Below are 21,919 nucleotides of genomic sequence, written 5' to 3'. Positions count from 1 at the left end.
AGGCTACGTACTGGTAGGGAGAGACTCACGCATTTGAACCTCCTTTTCGTGAGACTGTTAGCCAGTGGTGGAAGCTGAAAGTGGGAGCGACAAGCACTACCCACTATACTACCACATTAACACATCACAGCATCCATTTTTGGACTTAACTGTACTCCAAGGGATATTCAGCAACTTAGAAAATTTTCTGTATCCATCTCCTGACTTAAGCTTTTCAATAACCTTTTCGCAGAGTTGTTTGGAGTGTTCTTTTGTCTTCATGCTGTAGTTTTTGCCAGGATACTGACTCACCAATAGTTTGGACTTTCCAGATACAGGTGTATTTTTACTACAATTAATTGAAACACCTTGACTGCACACAGGTGATCTCCATTTAACTAATTATTTGACTTCTAAAACCAATTGGCTGCACCAGTGATGATTTTTATGTCATATTAGAGGGGTGAATACTTATATAATCAATTATTTTGTGTTTTATATTTGTTATTAATTTAGATCACTTTGTAGAGATCTGTTTTCACTTTGACACAAATGAGTCTTTTTCTGTTGATCAGAGTCAAAAAAGCCGAATTAAATCCACTGTGATTCAATGCTGTAAAACAGTAAGACATGAACACTTCCAGGGGTTGAATACTTTGTGTAGTCACTGTAAATGCAACCATTTAGTTGTTAGAAAAAAACAATAAGAAGTGGACTGTCATGTATCCATGGAACATAAAGTGGGAGTGCTCAAAACATTGTCAGAGTTGTTGTACATAGTTTAAAACCTTTATAGTTCTACAGGGACATTAAGAATCTAAATGTAATTTAGTTTATTCTTTGTGTCTTTAGAATTCACGTTGATGATCATCATCAAAGGTAAACTTTAGAAATCAGTTATGAACAGAATATATATTTGAGACCTATAAATCCTGGTGAATTCTATATCTAGTGTTAATTCTGAATGAATTTTAAATTGAAAATTAATGTAAGAATACAATAAAACTCAGGTTTAAGATGTTGCCGAGTTACTGGCAGCAAATGAATCGACAAACTACTTTAGTAAGCACATTTTTTTCTGGAGAACGATCACTGCAATCAGTAGCCTGTAACTTCCCTCTCAGAGCTGAGCTTTTGAACTGCTGGTATGGCTTGGCATTTTTGCAGTGTGAACTGAAGTCTCAAAGGCTGTGGCATAGCAGGTACGGGCTAAATCGAGAGCGAGGAACGAGCCGATGATTGGCCAGCTTAAGTGCTGGGTCGGATTGAAAAGGTCAGAGGTGAGAGGCAGGCCAGTGTTCAGCTCACTGTTCAGCAAGGTTTACTTGCCTCTGCTCTGAACTGAGGTGGTAGCCTACATCAAACAGGCTCCTGGACTGGCTGCAGTAATGAACTGGCTTCGTGGGCGCAAGTTCACTTTTGTGAACTTTAGTTCTGAATGTTACTTGCTTACTTTTTATTGTTTGCATAATTCGTTCTTTTTTTTGCATATTGAGTGCTTGACGGTCTTCTTTCCTAATGGGCTCCATTGGGTTTCTTTCTTTTTGTGGCTGCCTGTAAGGGGTCGAATCTCAAGGTTGTACATAGTATACATACAAAGGTTCAAAGGTCAAGTTTAATGTCAGAGAAATATATACAATATACATCCTGAAATGCTTTTTCTTCGCAAAGCATCCACGAAAACAGAGGAGTGCTCTAAAGAATGAACGACAGTGAAACGTGAGAACTCCTAAGTCCCCCCCAGCTTGCCCCTCCTGCGTGTAAGCGACAGTGAGCAACGATCTGCCCTGCCCCCACCACCAAATATAAACGTGCATCAGTACAATCACTGAGCCCAAGCATGTGCTAAGCAATAGCAAAGACATAGACCAAAGTTACCTCAAAAGCTTCACATTTCATCTGAATTCGACAACCCACAGGTTCTCTCTCTCCCTGGCAAGGGAGAGGGAGGTGTCCTGCATTTTCATAGCGAATGGGAGATGTAACAACAACCTGCTGGTTTACAAGCTTAAAAGACTGTTTCATTGCTTTTTTCGAGCTCCGTATCCAAAGATCGCAAAGACCTCGGGTCTTTGGGCCTGCAGCAAAAGCTTGTCCGCCCCCTCCCCCCCGATGACACACGAGTCTCCTGCCATGACACTGACCCTCGATCCGCCCGTCTCCAGAGCCCTGAGATCTTAGGCATCTGAACACGATCGAGGTTCTCGGGCCAAACCCTTGGCATGTCAAATGGTGGCCAGTCATTCCTGCAAAGAACCGAAGCCTGCGTGTAACTCCAGGTCAGAGTCTTCAAAAGAACCCTGAAAGGAAAAAAATAAAGATATTAAAAGTAGAAATAGAGCTGTTTCCGAAGATGCAAGCAAAGGAGTCGCCGTTAGGCACCATCATTCCTCCTAAGCTACAGTGATAATAAATATCCTTTGAACTTTCAACTTTGAATAATCTGGCATCTGATTGTTTAGGAATTCTGGTGGTTTGGCAACTAACTCACTCATTAAATGGAGATGTGTCGCAAGGCCCAGGGTTGTGATCAAGCTGTGTGGTCAGAGCTGAGGACTGTCTATATATTTCCCACTCACATCAAACTCGCTAGGTTCACTAGAAAATGTATTCCATCATTGTATAACAAATAAAATAAATGAAGTAAAAGTGTGTTGTGTATTGATAGGAGTAGCATCCAATAGAGGGTAAACCTGCTGGTTCAGCACTACCATAGACTCAAAGGTGCTGGATTATTGCAGGTCCCTTCTATAGCTAATTCTATCAACTATGCCAGATAGCAAACTGAATTATTGAGTGAAGACAATTTTTGAAGCCTTTTAGCTGTCATCCCTTCTTCAATTAGTAAATTCCATGATCCAAGAAGTATATGAAATTTATCTATTGGCGCTCTTCTCTGGAAAGTAAACTAGATATTATCATTAATGAACTTCAACCTTGTCAATTCCTTGCAAATGCTATAGAAGTGAGTTCTCACCAAGATAAACATGACTTGAATTGTTAACTTCCTCCCTTCAAGGGTATTTCCAGTGTTTTCTGATTTTCTTTCAGATTTGCGACACAGCACATTATTTCTGCCTTTGAAATAACAACCATTTGGTGCTCTCCTGCTACTTGTTTCTAGTTACCAGAAACAAGCTTCTATCTCAGTATTTTTTGAATAAATAAACTTAATTGAGTTGCATATTTTATTGTGGACATCCTTCTGGAACATTTGAAGCTGTATGAAACTTTGGTTAGTCCAATTTTGGAGTATTTTCTAGTCTCCACATAACAGGAAGAACATGGAGGTTTTGGAGCTTCACAAGACTGTTGCCTGAATTAGAACATGAACTATAATGAGAGTTTAGACAAACTTTGATTGGTTTTTTCTAAACCGCAGGAGGCTGAAGGACAACCTGATGGAAACATATAATATTATTTGAAGCATAGATAGGGTAGATGACCAGAGTCTTTATTCCCATGGTGGGGGCATCAAACACAAGAGGGCATACAGAACATTTAAGGTGAGGAAAAAAGGAGTATTAAAGGGGACCCAAGGGGAAAGTTTTTGTTAGATAGAGAATGGTAGATATCTGGATCACACTGCCAAAAGGGGGTAATGGAATCAGATGTGATTGTAACATTTAAGAGGTATTGAGACAGGCACAGGAACAGGCAGGGAATGGAGGGCTCAAGACTATGTGCAGGCAGTTGTGACTAATTTAAATTGGCATTATGGTCAGTACAGGTATTGTGGGCCAGGAGTCTTGCATTGTGGTGTATTGTTCCTCTTTCCTGTGTTCTATTAGTGTGTTGACTTAGATTGAAAGTATGCATCAGCTTACTTTGTGAAATTGATACTCATTTACAAAAGATGCAATAAAAATCAACTAACCTTGAATCTAAAAGTACTGCTGATATATGCGGAAATTTTATTCAGCAATAGCACTTATTTCCTGTGGAGATAGACTTCCAAAAATCCAGACAGGAAGACACTTTGTTAAAATATAGGCAACAGAATTGAATACTTTGATGTCTTCAGTTATCCTGATATTCACTATATTCTGCAGTAACCAGAAGATCTTCAACCATTCTAAAAGGTCCACAATCATTCTGGTTAGTTATTTCAAACCCCAAAGAATGTATCTGAATGCTGGAGGAATAGGAAGCGTATAATTGGAAAGATGAATAATATGCATGCTGATTGAAAGATTGTTGTTAGATGAGTGATGAGATGTAGAACAATTTGTGAGCTTTTCCACAAGGTGGGATTTCTCTTAATGTTTCATAGCACAGGTTGGTTTCATCCGATGTGTGGGACCTCTGAAATTACTGAACCTTGCTCTGTACTAATGCAAGAAATATTGTGATTGATGCTATCTCAGCCCGCAAATATTTTCCCACATCTTTAATAAAAAGGGCAATCATCTAAAAGTATTTAATTTGTATTGAAATCAGCCTGATTTTGTCCAGTTCAAAATCTTTCAGCAATTTAGTTGGAATCCAAAATTCCCAATAGCCTTTGAGGTTTTCATAATCGCTTTCTTATTGTGAGGCATACCAAGATTAGTTCTTCCTTTGAGATTACGTCCAAATAGAGTTTCCTATATCTGTCAGTATACACTTCTTTGGAGGGGTTAAAAACATGAGTTTTCAGTAACTTTTTAGGAATCTCAATAGCTTTTGGCAGTAGTACCACCTTGGGACGTCACCAAAACATGATATGTAGTTTTCTTTCCTGAGTATACTGTATAATTTATGATCAGTGGATGAGGCCCACAGAGACAGATTTACATTTGAAATCATATGGTTTAAACAAAAATGAATGTACCAGCATTTAAAAAGTCACATCTCATGATCAGTTTGTTCTGATTCTCCATGCACACCTGAGTATCACTTACTCTATAATCAGCTATAAAAAATACATATATTTCCAATTCTGACCAACAACCTTGTCTGATTTGTGAATGTGTAAATCATCCCAAAGGGTATTATGATTCATTTATGTGCCTTTTCTTATGGAATAGGTTCTGATTGCAGTGGGGAGAAATTGTGAACACATCTCGAGCTCATCCTGCCAAGATGCAGATTAGGTGGCCATAAGACAAGACAAGGTGGCGGCATTTCTTCCTGAATTAAAACAAAGCCATTTTCATTGTTGTACATACTTAACTGCCAAGTCAGTGTGGGCAATTCGCAAATGATTTGCTGTATCTTATATTTTTGAACCATTAGTAAACAAGTATGTCATAATTTTAAGTCATGGTTTTAAAATAGTTTGGACTGGCATAATCCCAATAAAGTGCTTTGCAGATGAATCAAGGTAATTACACTGCATATGATTTGTTTACTTTTAACTGTGCATAGCTATATCTAAATTGTTTTCCTACTGGAGTTTCAGGAGTTAGCAAAGATACTAAAAAGTAGGGGCTCAAGTTGCTAATATTTGGATTAGCTTTGATGCACATCTCAGTGAATATACTAACATCTAGCTACAGTACAATGGTTATAGAGTGAGGGGACATCAGAAGGTATTGGGGTCAATTCTGGTCCATAAACGATCTGCTGAAGATCAACTGTTGTTCCTAAATAGACACTAACAGCATAAAAGCAGAACACTGGTCTGTTGAAGCAAAGGGGTTGAACACATTAGGCAGAAGGATAGGAGATGGACTCAGGAGTCATATGGACAAGGATGTTGTGTGTGCAGGGTGACTTACTCAGTTGGAAAATACCATTGCAATGTGTACTGAAGAAACATGTTAGAACTAATTCTGAGAAATGCAGTGGGACCATTAGAGTGGTAATGAAAAGTACAATTATTGTTGAAGATACTCAGCTGGAAGAGGGTGAAATTCAGTCATTTGGAAGACAATCTATCAAGCAAGTAGGAAAAATGAGAAATAATAGAGTAGTTGGCCATGCTCACAGTTATAATGGAGGGTATCAGACAACAATATCTGAAGAAAATACATGCACAGATAAGTGTGAGTTTCCAGCAGCTGCTTTCAGTCATTCCCTGCTCCTTACCAGGGTGTGCTGGTTCACAATATTGGAAATGGAATTGGAATTGGTTTATTATTGTCACATATACTGAGATACAGTAAGAAGCTTGTCTTGCATACTGTTCATTCAGATCAATTAATTATGTACTTCACAAGGTAACTCAATAACAGAATATAGAATAAAGTGCAACAGAGAAAGTGTAGTGTAGGTAGACAGTAAGGTGCAAGATCATGGTAGATTGTGAGGTCAAGAGTCCATTTTATTGTACTAGAGGTCCACTCAAGAGTCTGATAACAATGAATAGTTGTCCTTGAGCCCAATGGTATGTGCTTTCAGGCGTTAGTATCTTTTGCTTGATGGAAGAAGGGAGAAGAGAGAATGTGTTGGGTAAGGGGGTTTTTGATTACACAGGCTGCTTTACTGAAGCAGCAAGAAGTATAGATACAGTACATGGAAGGGAGGCTGGTTTATTTGAACATAATCTCTCAGAAATTGTGGATAAATGCAGGCACCTGAAAGGCATTTTCACCACGGAAAATCTCTAAAAATATTAGGATTGTTTAATAAGGTGAAATTGAGTCATTAATGCACATTAGTACTGGCTAGTAGTCATGGTGGCTCTAAATTTTAATTTTATCTATGCGGATTGACATTTCCTCATGTATTATTTCAAAATTAAATGGACTTAAGCATGTTAAAATATTTATTTCATAAAAATGGTTCATGGTTATTTCAGCTTCTACCTTAATTTCATTTGGATGCTTTAACTTTATTTGCTATTCTGCAAAAAAAAAGTAGGTGGTCAAGCGTCTCATGTTTTTTATTGCATGAGAGACATCACTGATCCTCCCTATTCAGGCATGGCAGTATGTTTATGGGGCAGAATGCCACTGATTGGAAGCACATTGCTGTATCATCAACTCGAAGATATGTTTAAAAGCATTTCCATTGTTGCAGTGCCCAGCAATACACAGCTGCCATAAAATCATCTCCAGTTCATTGGTATTAATCATCATGCCTTTATCCTGTGAAAATCCATTGTCATCTGCATTAGAGTGACTATCACAAATTGAAAGCAGTCAGTGAGTGAGAAGAATCTGCTAACAAAATGGCTCTTGAGTCCAATGCCAACACATGAACACGTGGTCACCATTCATACAGTGAGCCTCATGAGCAGTCAATTATGCCACTTAAACAGTAATTCCACCACCTGAACTGCTGTGTGGGAGAATTGCAGTATTTGGCAGAGTGGGCTTCAAGATCTGAGTTGTCTTTTGCATGCAGCACAATCTTGCCTTCATCAGGATTCAGCCCTGCCGCCGGCAGAAGGAAGAGATCAAGGAAGCAGCAAGTCAGAGAACCTGTTTCTGGCCACCTGTGCACACTCTCCCTATTACGTTACAAGTCAACTGAATTTTTCATTCATCAGCCACCCAGCATCTATTTCCCTTCAGTCACACACAATTATACCTTTTGTTCATTACTGCGCATTCTCCAGTACCTGTCTTCCATCAGCCTTTCTCTATCCTCGCAGTCCTGTGCAGTGCTACCCCAGTGGTTGCAGCTTGGATGGGGGAAGGTATCTCCTGCAAGGTCTCAATGACAGTGTCAAAGTCATAGATAATACAGTACAGATACCAGGCCCTTGTCCCAATGAGTCCAGCTCACCCCAGTTTTCTGCATTTGGCCCATATCACCTCTAGGTTCTGCCTCTCTAAGCACCTGTGCAAGTATTTCTTAAGTGATACTGCTGTACCTGCTGCTACCACTTCGAGCATCTTTTTCCACATACTCACCATCCTCTGCCCCTCAAGTCCCTTTTAAAACATTCCCCTCTTCCTAGTTTGGAAAAATACTGGAAAGATGTCTTCCAAACTCTATATCAAATACTTAATTACAATCTGGAACCTAACCCTTTGGTTGCTCTTTTCGACACCTCCGGAGAGGGGGACACGCACCTCAGTCCGACTAAACGTCGCACACTGTCTTTTGCCTCTCAGTTGGCCAGGCGCACAGTTTTGCTCAAGTGGAGGGATGCTGCCCCACCCACCCACGCTCACTGGCTCAGGGACATCATGTCCAGTCTACACCTTGAGAAGATCCACTACTCAATCCTCAATTCGGAAATAAAGTTCCAAAAGGTGTGGGGACCCTTTCTTGAATATTTTCAAGATTCCCAGCCAGACTAAAGGTCCATTCTTTCTCCCTTTCCCCAGCACATAAATCCCTGGCCTCCAGCATTTTCCAGTAAAACTCTTCGGACTCAGATTTGTTATCATACAACAGCCTATGTATTAGAAAAATACACCTTCTCTATACCAATGCAGCTCTGTGGGGACAAAGGTTCTGTTCAGCCCTTTTTGCCAATGCATTGATGGCTTGGAGTTGGGGACTGGGAGGGGTGGGGTGATAATGTTTGTACTACGGATGCATCTCTTTCATGAATGTGAATTGTATATTTGTTATGCACTGCACAGTTCTCCTTTACACTATGTTCTCTTTATTAAAAAATTTTTATTAAAAAATTGTTGAGAAAAAAAAAATTCCCCTCTTAATGCTAAATCGATGCTTCCTAGATCCTAATTCCCCCAAAATGATCCCTGTTCCTGTTTAGAATCCAAACCTGTGATTTGTCCTATCCTTTTCCATCACTATTTAAAAATTAATAGAATTATAGTCACTAGAGCCAAAGTTCTCCCTGACATCCATTTCAGTTACTTGTGCTGCTTCGTCCCCTAAGAGGAATGCCAGCATTGCGCCCTCCCGAATAGGGTCTTCTAAATATTGACTCAGGAAACACGTTTCACAAATCCCGCCATGCCCATCCCCTTAGCACTCTGGGTTTGCTGGTTGGATGTGTGCCGTGTCGTATGACGTGGGCGATCATTGTCTTTCCATGACTATGATTGTTCTTAGCAAAGTTTTCTACAGAAGTGGTTTGCCATTGCCTTCTTCTGGACAGACAGGTGGCCCCAGCCATTATCAATACTCTTCAGAAATTGTCTACCTGGTGTCAGGTGTCGCATAACCAGGACTTGTGATATACACCAGTTACTCATACGGCCATCTATCGACTGCTTCCATGTCTTCACAACTGCTCCATGGTTTCCCGTTGACTATTGGCGTGTCTATAATACAACCCCACTAGAGTGACACTCTCCTTTTTGCCTTTAAGTTCCACCCATATGGCCTCATTAGACATTTTTCCCAGATCTCCATCTCTAAGAACTGCTGTTACATCTTTCATAGAACATAGAATAGTACAGCACATTACAAGCCCTTCGGCCCACAATGTTGTGCCGACCCTCAAACTCTGCCTCCCATATAACCCTCCACCTTAAATTCCTCCATATACCTGTCCAGTAGTCTCTTAAACTTCACTAGTGTATCTGCTTCCACCACTGACTCAGGCAGTGCATTCCACGTGCCAACCATTCTCTGATTGAAAAACCTTCTCTAATATCCCCCTTGAACTTCCCTCCCCTTACCTTAAAGCCATGTCCTCTTGTACTGAGCAGTGGTGCCCTGGGGAAGAGGTGCTGGCTATCCACTCTATCTATTCCTCTTAATATCTTGTACAAAAAGGCTACAGCCCTTCCTCACTCACCTGTATTGCTATCATGACTGTAGCATCCGTATGTTGGAATATTGAGCCTTCCTCTTAGCCACATTTCTGTTAAGGCTGTAACGTTACAGATCACTGAAGCAAAACACACTGAGTTCATCCACCTCACCTGTTAAACCTCGTGCGTCAAAATAAATGCAGTTTAAATGAGTGTTTATTTCTGTCTCTTTACTGTGTTCCTGGCAATTGCTAAACTTGCTCTTGCTGGCTACTACTTTATCCCATGACTTCCTCCTTCTCAGAGCGCACCCTCCCCTTACCCCCCCCCCCCCCCCCCCACCATTCTAGTTTAAACCTCCTGTGTAGCATTAGTACATTTTCCTGCAGGTAAATTGATCTCTCGTAGGTTCAAGGGCAATCTGTTCCTCTTGTATAGGTTGCCTCTGGCCCAGAAGAGAATCACAATGCCCACATACCATGGAAGGAAATTTTAATTGTCTATCCAACAGATGGTCAGATGGTTCATCCAGGTGTTATCTGACAGTTTGAAAACCTCTTCTATCATTCTGTTCTGTAGCCTCTACGAAGTCAAAAGATGGGAGTAGCGAATGCCATCGCTACAGTTGTGAGTCTTCGTGAATGTAAAATCTTCCATTCATCCATAGATTGGGAGCAATCTCACACACATGCTTAAACATTGTAACATCCTGTACAGGGCATTAAAAGAGCAGAGTGGGTAGCCTGCAGGTGTTTAGTGCAATACAAGACATCATCAGAATCAGGTTTATTATCACTGACCTATGCCATGAGATTTGTTGTTTGTGGTGGCCATTACAGTGCAAGACATAAAAATCACTGTTGGTTACAATTTTTAAAAAATGAATATAGCAAATGAGCAAAGGAAGAACAATGAGGTAGTCTTCTCGAGTCCGGAAGCCTGATGGCACAGGAGAAGAAGCTGTTCCTAAAACATTGAGTGTGGGTCTTCAGTCTCATGTACCTCCACCCTGACGGTAGCAGTGAGAAAGAGGACACACCCGAGGTGGTGAGCATCCTTAATGATAGTGCATAAGGTGCAAGACTTTGTGCATAACAGTAACTTTAAAGTTAAATGCAGTAACATTGTGGAAATCAGAACTGCACAATGTGGCTGACTCACTGAATTGCTGGATTTTAAGTATTTTGCTATCTGTATGCGATTTAAAACTTTGTTGAAGTAATTTATAAGAAAATATCTCTATCTGCTTTCGTACCACTTGCTTGGATGTTGTTGGACTGCAGGTCAAAGATTCTTCAAATGGTGTTTATTGCAGATTCCACTCTAATCTGATATCACTCAGACACACCTATCTGTGGACTTTGCAGGAACATTATTTTATTAAAATGTTTTCAATCTTATTAAGTACTCAATGCATTTCAGATGATATTTCAGCAGTATAATTGGAACAATAACTACACAACAAGACTGAAATTGGTTCAAAGAAAAAGATTCCACCCACACATGTTTTGCATTTTACATCTGAATAAAAATGAAAATGTGTTAGTGATCTAGTGAGTGTTACGGTAAAATCTGGCATATTACTAAATAAAAACAGAAAACTGGAAGTTTAGAAGTATTCTCTTTTAGATTTGGTTGAAGCAATGGGTAAGTAGTGTTGTTACGAAATGTGCTTATGAATATATTAATGCAGTTCCCCTTGAAAAATCTTCAATTATTTTATAAAAATCAAGCTGATTCTAAATAATAGCAATTGACCTATTTGCTGGTGATTTATTTCTTATAGTAATCGTGTTACAGTTAATAATCTTGTGTTAAAATTCCATTCACCGCTAATTGTAGAGAATTTCTTAGCTATTGATGTCTGCTATTGCACTCACATGCAGTGTAAAATATTTATTCCTGTAAACTCTATGTTCAAAACTAAGGCTTGAGTGGGTGCTTTTACAATGGAGTGACAGTCATCAGAAAGCCTGTTTGATGAATCATAAATTTGCAGGCTTCTCAGTTCAGCCTGCTCATCTGTCCCATAAACATTGTTCCAACAACGACCAAAAGTCAAGTATGTCCAGTGTACAGCACCAATGGCCAAGATTTCCTGTTGGACCTCATTAATAATGACAGACATGACATCAGATCCCGGGTGCACTAATGATCTTGAATAATGTCCTGGAGCTTTATGGCACTTAAAGGTAATAGCAATGTCAGAGGGCAGAGAAAATGAAAGATATTTAGGAGACTTTTTAAAAAAATTATTATTCAGATAAATTAGAAACTTCCTATAGCTTGACATAACTTCATGAACATGTGTTGAAAGCTAATGTGTTTTATTTTCTTTTTGAGCATATTTATGGTGCTACATCAAACCCAAGCTAGCAGCTGCTCACCAAGGAATCACATGAATTTCTCTACATTCTCTGAAAGAACTCTTGACAGGATGTGTGAGGAATTGGCAGCATTCTGCAACGTCCAGAGGTAGCCCAAATGTTAGCAATTCAGAACCTAATCCTACTCCTTAATGTCAATGTTGTCCCTGGAGTCTAGGCCAGAATGCCCTTCAGTGCACCTGGTGATATTGTAGGAAATCGTGTTGCATTAACATGATTCTTTTATAGTAAAAGAACACAGAACAGAACTTGATTGAGAAACAGTTAGGGATTTTGGGAACCTCCCAAAATATTTAACTACCCTTGAGTAAGTAGAGGCCTAACATTAATCATTTCTATAAGATGGGAGGATTCTTTGTACTCCTCCTCATTGATCAAACTGACAGTTGTATGATCAATCAGATCTCCAAATATTCCATCCATTTCTTACTAACTCTTACTGATGGTTGAAACTTCCTGATTGCACTTGCTTGAATGTAGTAGTCTATTGGACTGAGGTGAGAATAGTATTAGGCAGTTAATTCCTTAATTTGAAATCTTTCTCGGGTTTTCCATAGCAACTATTTGTGAAAGGATATTGTCTGTTATGTCCCCGTGTTTTCATTACAAGATACATGATAGAGGGGTGAGAAATATCCCTGAGTGTTGATGTTTGAGCATTATTTTTTCTGGAAGCAGGTATGAATAGCAAACCTTGACGAACAATTGAAGATGCATTCATCTCTATTAACTTTAAAAAAGCAGTTTTAAAAAGTGGAGCAAAATTTAGCTAGCCCCACTACCAAATGAAGTAATCTATCAGATAGGTATAAATACTCTCGATTTCAACACCTATGTGAAGATTACTTTTGCATCCTTTCGGCCAGAACTCACTTGGGAATGTTGAGGAAGGTTGTTGTCCATGTGATTTTCAATTTCAGAAATCCTTGCTTAATGTTAGTCAGAGGAAAATCCATTAGTATGCTTGCACCTTCTATGTAACTCTGGGCTAATTTACAAGTATGCACTTCTGGCTGGAAACTTGCCTGTAAGCAATGCCTATTAGAAAGACACTTAATGTCCTGATTTTTCTGAAATGATTGCAGCATGTGCCTGAATTTCTGATATGTGCTGCTAATGGGTAAGGTTCCCCACTAACAGTGCAGACTTGAAAAAGCTACCCCTGATCAGTTTAATATATGCTCAACCTTTTTTTCCCCCATCAAGTGATGGGAGAAAGTCATTGTTCTGTGCCCGTAAAAAGTTCTGAAGCATGTCTTCAAGCATTTAAGAAGGTGTTCAGAGAATTTTGCGATACGTAGGATGCCCTCAAGTAAATTGTCTGGCAACTTGTCAACTTAACAGGAGATTATTTCTTAATATAGTAAGTAGATACTTAAAGATTCGTGCCAGCTGTATGCCTTTTCCAAATTGGATGAATATTTAGTGTTTCCTGCATCTGCGCCCACAACATGTGGTCAGCATTGCGATTTCAGAGTTAGATGAAAATGAAGCAACCAAAATATTTCTTACAATGATGTAACAAAGATTGCAAGATGAAATCTGTGTATTTTCTGATTGCGGTTAACTATATTAATGTCTTCCCTTGGGTAAATAGTGGGTGACAGAAAACTCTGTTTCTACACAGATGGAAAGGGTAATTCTTGCTTAAAAGGACATCACTCATGCCCTAATTACACTGGCTCTGGAAGTAATTTAAAGCCTAAAGAAAAAGTCAGCACAAGCTCTGATATTAAAGGAAATCAAATTCCGCATTTATGATCAGTAACGAATAACATCATATGTGGTCAATTGCATTGCCACACATTAGCCATTAGAATGTCCTGCACAGAAAATCCGCTACATTTGATTCCTCACAGAAGGTGATCTGAGGAGCATTTATATCATATTAACCTTTAGCTTACTGGCAGTTATGTCTCCAGATAAACACAGATAACATTCAGGCAGAACTCACCAGGTGATTCTCACAATGTCACCCAAGTTCTGCCATCATTACATATGTACCTTGTTTAGCACGGCACAAAATTTTTCTCTACAATCTGGGATTAGTTACAGATGCTGACATTATGCAATACTGTGCCCGGAAGTCAATGAGAAGGCCCAGGTATATACAACCATTTTATAAACAGACTGATTTCATCATACAACTGTCAGTTGGATTGGACTGTCGGATACCATTTGATATTGTGCTGCAGATAATTTGGTATTCAATGATCAGAAAGTTACATCACCTTTACATTTCCAAAGTACATTCAGAAAGCTTCATGTAATTATATTTTAATGTAATAAATTCACAAATATGTAAGTTTTCAGTGATGATTTTCTCTCTTTTTGAAGGAATATTGTGAGGTATTTCTCAAGTTTTCCTTACACTAATTTACATATCCTCAATCTCAGATTTCTAGCTACAAGGATTTAACGTGTTTTTTCCCCAAATACACATAACATAAATATACACAAGTTATTATGCCCAAATATAATTAGCAGTAAAGAATTATTTAATCATTTCTGAATGTATCTTAAACGTGATGAAAATGGGAGCAGAAGTAGGCCATTCCTCCCTTTGATCCTCTTTTGCCATTCAATGCCATCATCCCTGGTTGTCTCTCTCAGTGTCATATTCCTGCTCTATTCCCACATCTCCTATTGCATTTTGCATCCAAAGGTTTACCCAGTCTCCTCTACAGCCCTCTATGGTTATGAATTTGAACATTTTACCACGCTGCAAGTGAAGAAAGTTCTCCTGTATCATTTCACCTGTAAGCGACAGGCTCTCGTCCTGTCGGAATTTCAAACGTTTCAATTAGGGCCCCTTTGATTCTTCAAAACTCCAGTGAATGCAAACCTAGTTGCCCTCATCATTTCTCAGATGGCACCCTGCCATCCAGTGGCTGAGTCTGGTGAGCCTCGTTGCACCCCCTCAATGAAAAGCATTTCCTGTCTTAGTTCAGGAGATCACAACTACATACAATACTCTCAGTATAATGTTCCTAAGGTTATGTATAATTATAGTGAAACATCCTTCCTCCTGAAGTTAAAGCCTCTAACTATGAAGGTCAATATATCATTTCCCAACTTAACTGTCTTATGTATGTTTGCTTTCACGGACTGGAGTGTAATACACCCAAATCTCATTATATATCAACATTTTCCAGTTTGTCTCTATTTAAATATAATACTGTAGTAGCATCTGCCACATTTTTGCTCAATTGCCATCCTGTGATGTGCCTTGAAACCTCTTTGTAACCTCCTCACAAGTCATAATCCCACCCAGTTTAATGTAATTGGTAAACTTTAGAGTATTACATTGATTCCTCATCCAAATCATTAATGTGCATGGAAAGCTAAGGCCTGAGTACAATACTCCATTGTTGCCTTATTTATTCTTATTCTTTGTTTCACATCTGTCAACATATTTTCAGTCCATATGACTCCTTTACCCCAATGTCATGTGCTTTTATTTTACACATTAGCTTTTTATGTGGTACTTTATCAAAGGCCTTCTAAAAATGCAAATACACCATACATCCACTGGTTTTCCCGAATCTATTCAATCAATTAGATCATTTAAAAAAATTCAAGCAATGTGGTCAAGCATGATTTTCCTTAAAGAAATCCCTATTGACTTTTTGTCATTTTAATCCCAGTCCTATCTTTAACAAATTTCAGCAAAAATTATCTCCCTGTAATTCACTTTAACCTTTCAAAGAGGAAACATCACTCGTTTTTTTTTCAGAAGCTCAAATTCTCCATAAAACTGAGGTTCAGTTTCTCTATAAATTACAGTGCTAAGCTTTCAGTCTGCAAATAGTAACCATTCTCTAAGATACCACCCAAAGGTTAATGGGTTCATGAAGCATTGCATCCAGTTTTTCTTTTATTTATTTCTTCCTCTCCTAAAGATCACGGAACCTGAAGAAAGGTTTTTCAGCACTATTACACATCTTAGTTTATCCCATCAAGGTGCATGGGCAGATTGGAAAGAAGAGGATTTATTGTCCACTCCTAATTGCCCAGAAGGAGGCAAACATTTAATTTGTTTATATAGTTAAATTTATTTTTGTTGTCCTTATCTACAATTAGCCATCATTGATCATTCTGAGTGGAGGAGAGAAGAGTGATCTAAAGATGAAGGGAAGGTCAATGCCAAAATCACCAGGGATTGGTCAGTACAGGACACTCTTCTCAGGTGTTTTCATTGCAATACCCCAAGGCTGCAGTGAAATCACAACTGCCTAAAATGTTACCTCCATTAAACATGCCATATAATCACACAAGCACATGCTTTAGGAATCACTCAGACCCTCAAGACCCTCTGCCATTGAATAACATCACTTAACAACTTCTGTTCTGCATACCTATCTGCCTATGAGCATCTTTCACCACCCCCAGGCTGACTTATCTAGGATACACCTACCTCTGTCTAAACAATACTCAAAAGCACTGTTTCCAACCCCTTTGAAAAACTATTTTGAAGGCTTCTGCTGAGAAAAAAATTTGCTTCTTCTCAGGGTTATGTGGGTATCCATCTTTTTAAACAGTGGCCCCGAGTCTCGGTCTCCCATGAGGGAACATCCTCTCCAGGTCTACCTTGTCAAGACACTCAAAATCCTTTGTGTCAGTCAAGTCCAATCTCACATTTCTAAACTCCAATGGATACCAGTTCAGCCTGTTCAACCTTTCATTATCAGTCAAATTGAAATGGATAGCTACTGGGAGATCCTTTCTTTTAGCACAGATAGAGTGTCAATTGCTTGTAAGAGCAAAATACCCATTCAGTGGAGGGTTTTCCTCTGGACCCCCATTGACTTTACTTTTATCAAGATGCCACACTCAAAACTGACCAAAGGTTTGGAGTCAAGGCATCTTGGAGGAACCCAGAATGAGCAAGCCCAGCAACAATTTGTGATTAAGAGCAATTTGATGACAGTATTCATGCCAGATTCCATCACTGGGCTTATGAGCGAGGATGGGTTGATGGGACAGCTGTTCATCAGATTGGATTTTGTATTTGAGCGCACCGGATCAATTTTCTGCAATGCTGAACAGACACCATTGCAGTGTTCCGTCAGCACATCTATTCCTTAGTGTTAGATGATTCATTACAGCCCAATAATGAATCTGTTGCTTCTCTTCCTGCTTGATTTTGATGTAGACCACCTCCTTTGTTAGTAAACCATTAAACCTTTTATAGAACTATATTCACTGCAGCTATGCAATTAAAAGTTCAGCTCAGCCGCATGGCATTTGCATCTGCTATAACTGTAGGGATCTCAGGAAGCTGGCTGATGTATCAAAAAGTTGTTTTAAATTTCCATGGTGACCGTGGTCATTTCTCCTTTTATTATTTCTTTGCAAAATCTTCTCTCAGGCAATCATCCCCAGCAGTAAGTTTCTTATTCCAGACAGTTGGCTCCACTGGAGGTCATCTGCACAGCCTCTGTCAACACAGACGTTCTCAATATATTACAACATTTATTTATTTTATATTTATTCAGAGATAAAGCACAGAACAGGCCTTCTGGGACCCTTTGAGCCACACCGTCCAACAGCCCCATACAACCCGACTTAACCCTAATCTAATGACAACTCAACTTACAATGATCTATTAACCTACCCGGTACATCTTTGGACTGTAGGAGGAAACCGGAGACATTTGGACGGTACTTGGACAGAGAGATCGTTAGGGAAAACAAGATGAGGCTTGGTCAGCATTATGGTCAGGATAGACAAAATGGGTTTTCTGCTGTGTGGTTCTATGATTCTATGTTCTGAGCTGCCTCTCAAAAAAACAAAAAAAAAAGCTAAGTATGTTAAGGAAAAGATTTGAGGAAATGTTCAAAGGTTCCTTGAAATGGTAAGACTATAAGACAAAGGAGCAGAATGAGGCCATTCAGTCCATTGAGTCTGCTCCACCATCCAATCATGGTTGATCCCAGATTCCACTCAACAACATACGCCTGCCTTCTCACCATATCCTTTGATCCTCTGACCGATCAGAAAATGATCAACTTCCGCCTTAAATATACCCACAGACTTGTCCTCCACCGCATTCTGTGGCAGAGTATTCCACAGATTTACTGCTCTCTTGCTAAAAAATTCCTCCTTACCTTCTAAAAGGTTGCCCCTCAATTTTGAGGCTGTGCTCTCTCGTTCTGGATAGCCCCACCATAGGAATCATCCTCTCCACATCCACCCTATCTAGTCATTTCAACATTCGGTAGGTTACAACGAGATCCACACACATTCTTCTAAATTCCAGTGTGTACAAACTCAAAGCTGCCAAACGCTCCCCATGTGTTAACCCCTTCATTCCTGGAATCATCCTTGTGAACCTCTTCTGGCCTCTCTCCAATGACAACACATCCTTTCTGAGATATGGGGCCCAAAACTGTTAACATTACTCTAAGTGCGGCCTGACTAATGTCTTATAAAGGCTTAGCATTATCTCCTTGTTTTTATATTCTATTCTCCTTAAAATAAATGCCAACATTGCATTTGCCGCCTTTACCACAGATCAACCTGTAAATTAATCATCTGGGAGTCTTGCAAGAGAATTCCTAAGTCCCTCTGCACTTCTGATGTTTGAACCTTCTCCCTATTTAGATAATAGTCTGCACCATTGTTCCTTTTACCAAAATGCATTATTATACATGTCCCACACTGTATTCCATCTGCCACTTTTTTTCCCATTCTTCCAATTCATCTAAGTCCTGCTGCAATCACATTGCTTCGTCAGCACTACCTACCTCTCCACTTATCTTTGTATTGTCAGCAAATGTCACCACAAAGCCATCAATTCCATTATCTAAATCACTGACCAACAAAATGAAAAGTAACGACCTCAATACCGACCCCTGAGGAACACCACTAGTCACTGGCAGCCAACCAGAAAAGGCCCCTTTATTCCCACTTGCTGCCTCCTGTCTGTCAGCCGTTCTGCTGTCTTTGCCTGTATCTTTCCTGTAACGCCATAGGAATTTATCTTGTTAAACAGCCTCGTGTGTGGCTTCGTACCAAACGCCTTCTGAAAATCCAAGTAAATGGCATCCACTGCCTCTCCTTTGTCAACCCTTCTTGTTACCTCCTCAGAGAACTCTAACAGATATGTCAGGCAAGATTTCCCTTAACAGGAACCATGCTGATTTTGACTTATTTTATCATTAGTCTCCAAGAACCTTGAAACCTCATCCTTAATAATAAACATCAACACTTTCCCAACCACTGAGGTTAGACTAACTGGCCTATAATTTCCTTTCTTTTGACTTCCTCCCTTCTTAAAGAGTGGAGTGACATTTGCAATCTTCCAATCCTCCAGGACCATGCCAGAATCAAGTGATTCTTGAAAGATCATGATCCATTATCTCTTCAGCAACCTCTCTCAGGACTCTGGGATGTAGCCCATCTGGTCCAGGAGACTTATCCACCTTATGAACTTTGAGTTTGCCTAGCACATTTTGTTTGTAATAGCAATGGCACTCACTCCTGCTTCCTGACACTCACAGACCTCTGACACACTGCTGGTGTCTTCCACAGTGAAGACTGGTGCAAAGTACCATTTTCATCTGCTGTTCCTTTGTCCTCCATTACGACCTCACCAGCATCATTTTCCAGTGGTCCAATATCAACTCTTACCTCCCTTTGACTCTTTACATAACTGAAAAAAAAAGTGATATCCTGCTTTATATTATTGGCTACTCTGCCCTCATATTTCATCTTTTCCCTTTTGCTTTTTTAGTTGCCTTTTGTTGGATTTTCAAAGCTTCCAATCATCCATTTTCCCACTCATTTTTGCTTCCTTATATTTCCTTTCCTTGGCTTTGATGCAGTCCTTAACTTTCTTTGTCAGCCATGGTTGCCTGCCTCTGCCATTTGAGAATCTCTTCCTCTGTGGGACATATCTATCCTGCATCTTGTGAAATATTGCCAGAAACTTCAGCCATCCCTGCTCTGCCGTCATCCCCAGCAGTATCCTCCTCCAGTTCACCTGGGCAAGCCCCTCACTTATGCCCCTGTAATTCCCTTTATTTCATTGTGATACTGATACCTGTGAGTTACGCTTCTCCCTCTCAAATTGCAGTATAAATTCAATCATATTATGATCACTGACTCCTAAGGGTTCCTTTACATTGAGCTCCCTAATAAGATCTGGCTCATTACACAACCCCCAATCTAAGATAGCCTTTCCCCGAGTGGGCTCAACACAAGCTGCTCTAAAAACCCATCTCATAGGCATTCGACAAATTCTCTCTCTTGAGATCCGACACTAACCTGATTTTCCCAATCCTCTTGCATGTTGAAATCCGCTATTACAAATGTGCCATTACCCTTATTACATACCTTTTCCAGCTCTCTTTGAAATCTTAACCCCGCATCTTGGCTACAATTTGAAGGCCTACATATGACTTACATAATGGATTTTGTACGCTTGCAGTTTCTTAACTCTTCCCACAAAGAGTCAACATTCTCTGACCCTATATCACCTTTTTCTAAAGATGCAATTCCATCTCTAACCCACAGAGCCACACCACCACCTATGCCTTCCTGTCTGTCCTTTCAATACAAAGTATATCCTTTGATGTTAAGCTCCCAACTTTGGCCTTCTTTCAGCCATGACTCAGTGATACCAACAACGTCATACTGACCATTCTCGAATTACTCCACGAGTTCATGCACCTTATTCCGGATGTTACACACATTTAAATACAGCACCTTCTAAAGAGCATCCTTTGCTCTTTTGAATTTTGCCTCTGCAGTAAAATTTAACTCCTTGCTCTGTCTGCATTTGTACCCAATCACTGGTTTGTCCTTCCTTACATTCATATTACACCCATCATCTACTCGTAATCCTGCTGGCTCATCCTCAGCTCCATCATACTGGTTCCATCCCCCTGCCATATTAGTTTAAGCCGCTCCCAACAGCTCTAGTAAATCCGCCCACAAGAATATTGGACCCCCTCGGATTCAAGTGCAATCCATTCCTTTTGTTCAGGTCCCATCTGCCCAGAAGAGGCCCCAATTATCCAGAAATCTGACTCCCTTCCCCCTGCTCCAATTCTTCAGCCACACATTTATCTGCCACCTCATTCTATTCCTATCCTCACTGCCACCATAGCACAGGCAGTAACCCCAAGATTACTACACTTGAGGTCCTGCTTCTCAACTTCCTTCCTAAATCCCCGTATTCTCTTTTCAGGACCTCCTCCTTTTTTCTTTCTATGTTGTTGGTACCAATATGTGCCACCATTTCTGGCTGCTCATCCTCCCTTTTCAGGATATTGTGGACACGTCCAGAAACATCTCAGACCCTGGCACCTGGGAGGCAAACTACCATCCATACTTCCTTTTTGCATCTACAGAATCACCTGTCTGACCCCCTAACTATAGCGTCCCCTTTTACTGCTGCCATCCTCTTCCTTTCCCTACCCTTCTGAGCCACAAGGCCAGACTTAGTGCCAGAGGCACGGCCGCTGTTGCTTCCCCCAGATAGGTTGTAACCCCTAACATTACAGAAAATGGAGTACTTATTGTTGAGAGGGACGGCCACAGGGGTACTCTCCACTATATCACCTTCCCCCTTCCCTCTCTTGATAGTTTTCCATTTGTCTGTCTCCTGTAGCATTGGGGTGACTACCTCCCTGTAGCTCCTGTCTATCACTGCTTCACTTTCCCTAACAAGCCAAAGATCATTGAGCTGCAGCTCCAGTTCACTAACACGGTCATGATGCACCTGGCACAGAGGTGGCCATCGGGGAGGCTGGGAGTCTCCCGCAAATCCCACATCTGACACCCAGAACAGAACACTGGCTCTGTAGACATACTCCCTTTCTCTCAAGATTTAAATAAGGAATGAACTTACCTACTTACCTTGCCTCTGCCTGTTCTCGCTGAAACCTTGTGGAACCAAAGCCATACTACTCTGTCTCAGACTACTCTGCTGATGACTGCTCTGCTAGGCCGTACCTTTCTTTTATAGAAACTTGGTTTCCCCTCAAAAATCTT

General features: G+C 40.2%; 1 long non-coding RNA gene across 2 annotated transcripts in view; it reads left to right on the top strand.

Annotated features, from left to right (window-relative positions):
• LOC140725050 (uncharacterized) overlaps window positions 1-5,266 on the top strand; it is a 29,911-nt gene extending 24,645 nt beyond the window's left edge. For both annotated transcript variants that reach the window (XR_012098248.1, XR_012098247.1), the window contains exon 3: window positions 4,989-5,266. This is a non-coding gene — a long non-coding RNA (uncharacterized lncRNA). The remainder of the gene's footprint in view (window positions 1-4,988) is intronic.
• The last annotated feature ends 16,653 nt before the right edge of the window (window positions 5,267-21,919 follow it).

The sequence above is a fragment of the Hemitrygon akajei genome, chromosome 3, assembly GCF_048418815.1.
Source record: "Hemitrygon akajei chromosome 3, sHemAka1.3, whole genome shotgun sequence".
Taxonomy (NCBI): domain Eukaryota; kingdom Metazoa; phylum Chordata; class Chondrichthyes; order Myliobatiformes; family Dasyatidae; genus Hemitrygon; species Hemitrygon akajei.
Note: the sequence above shows the minus strand (reverse complement) of the source record. Positions and strands in the feature narration are given on the sequence as shown.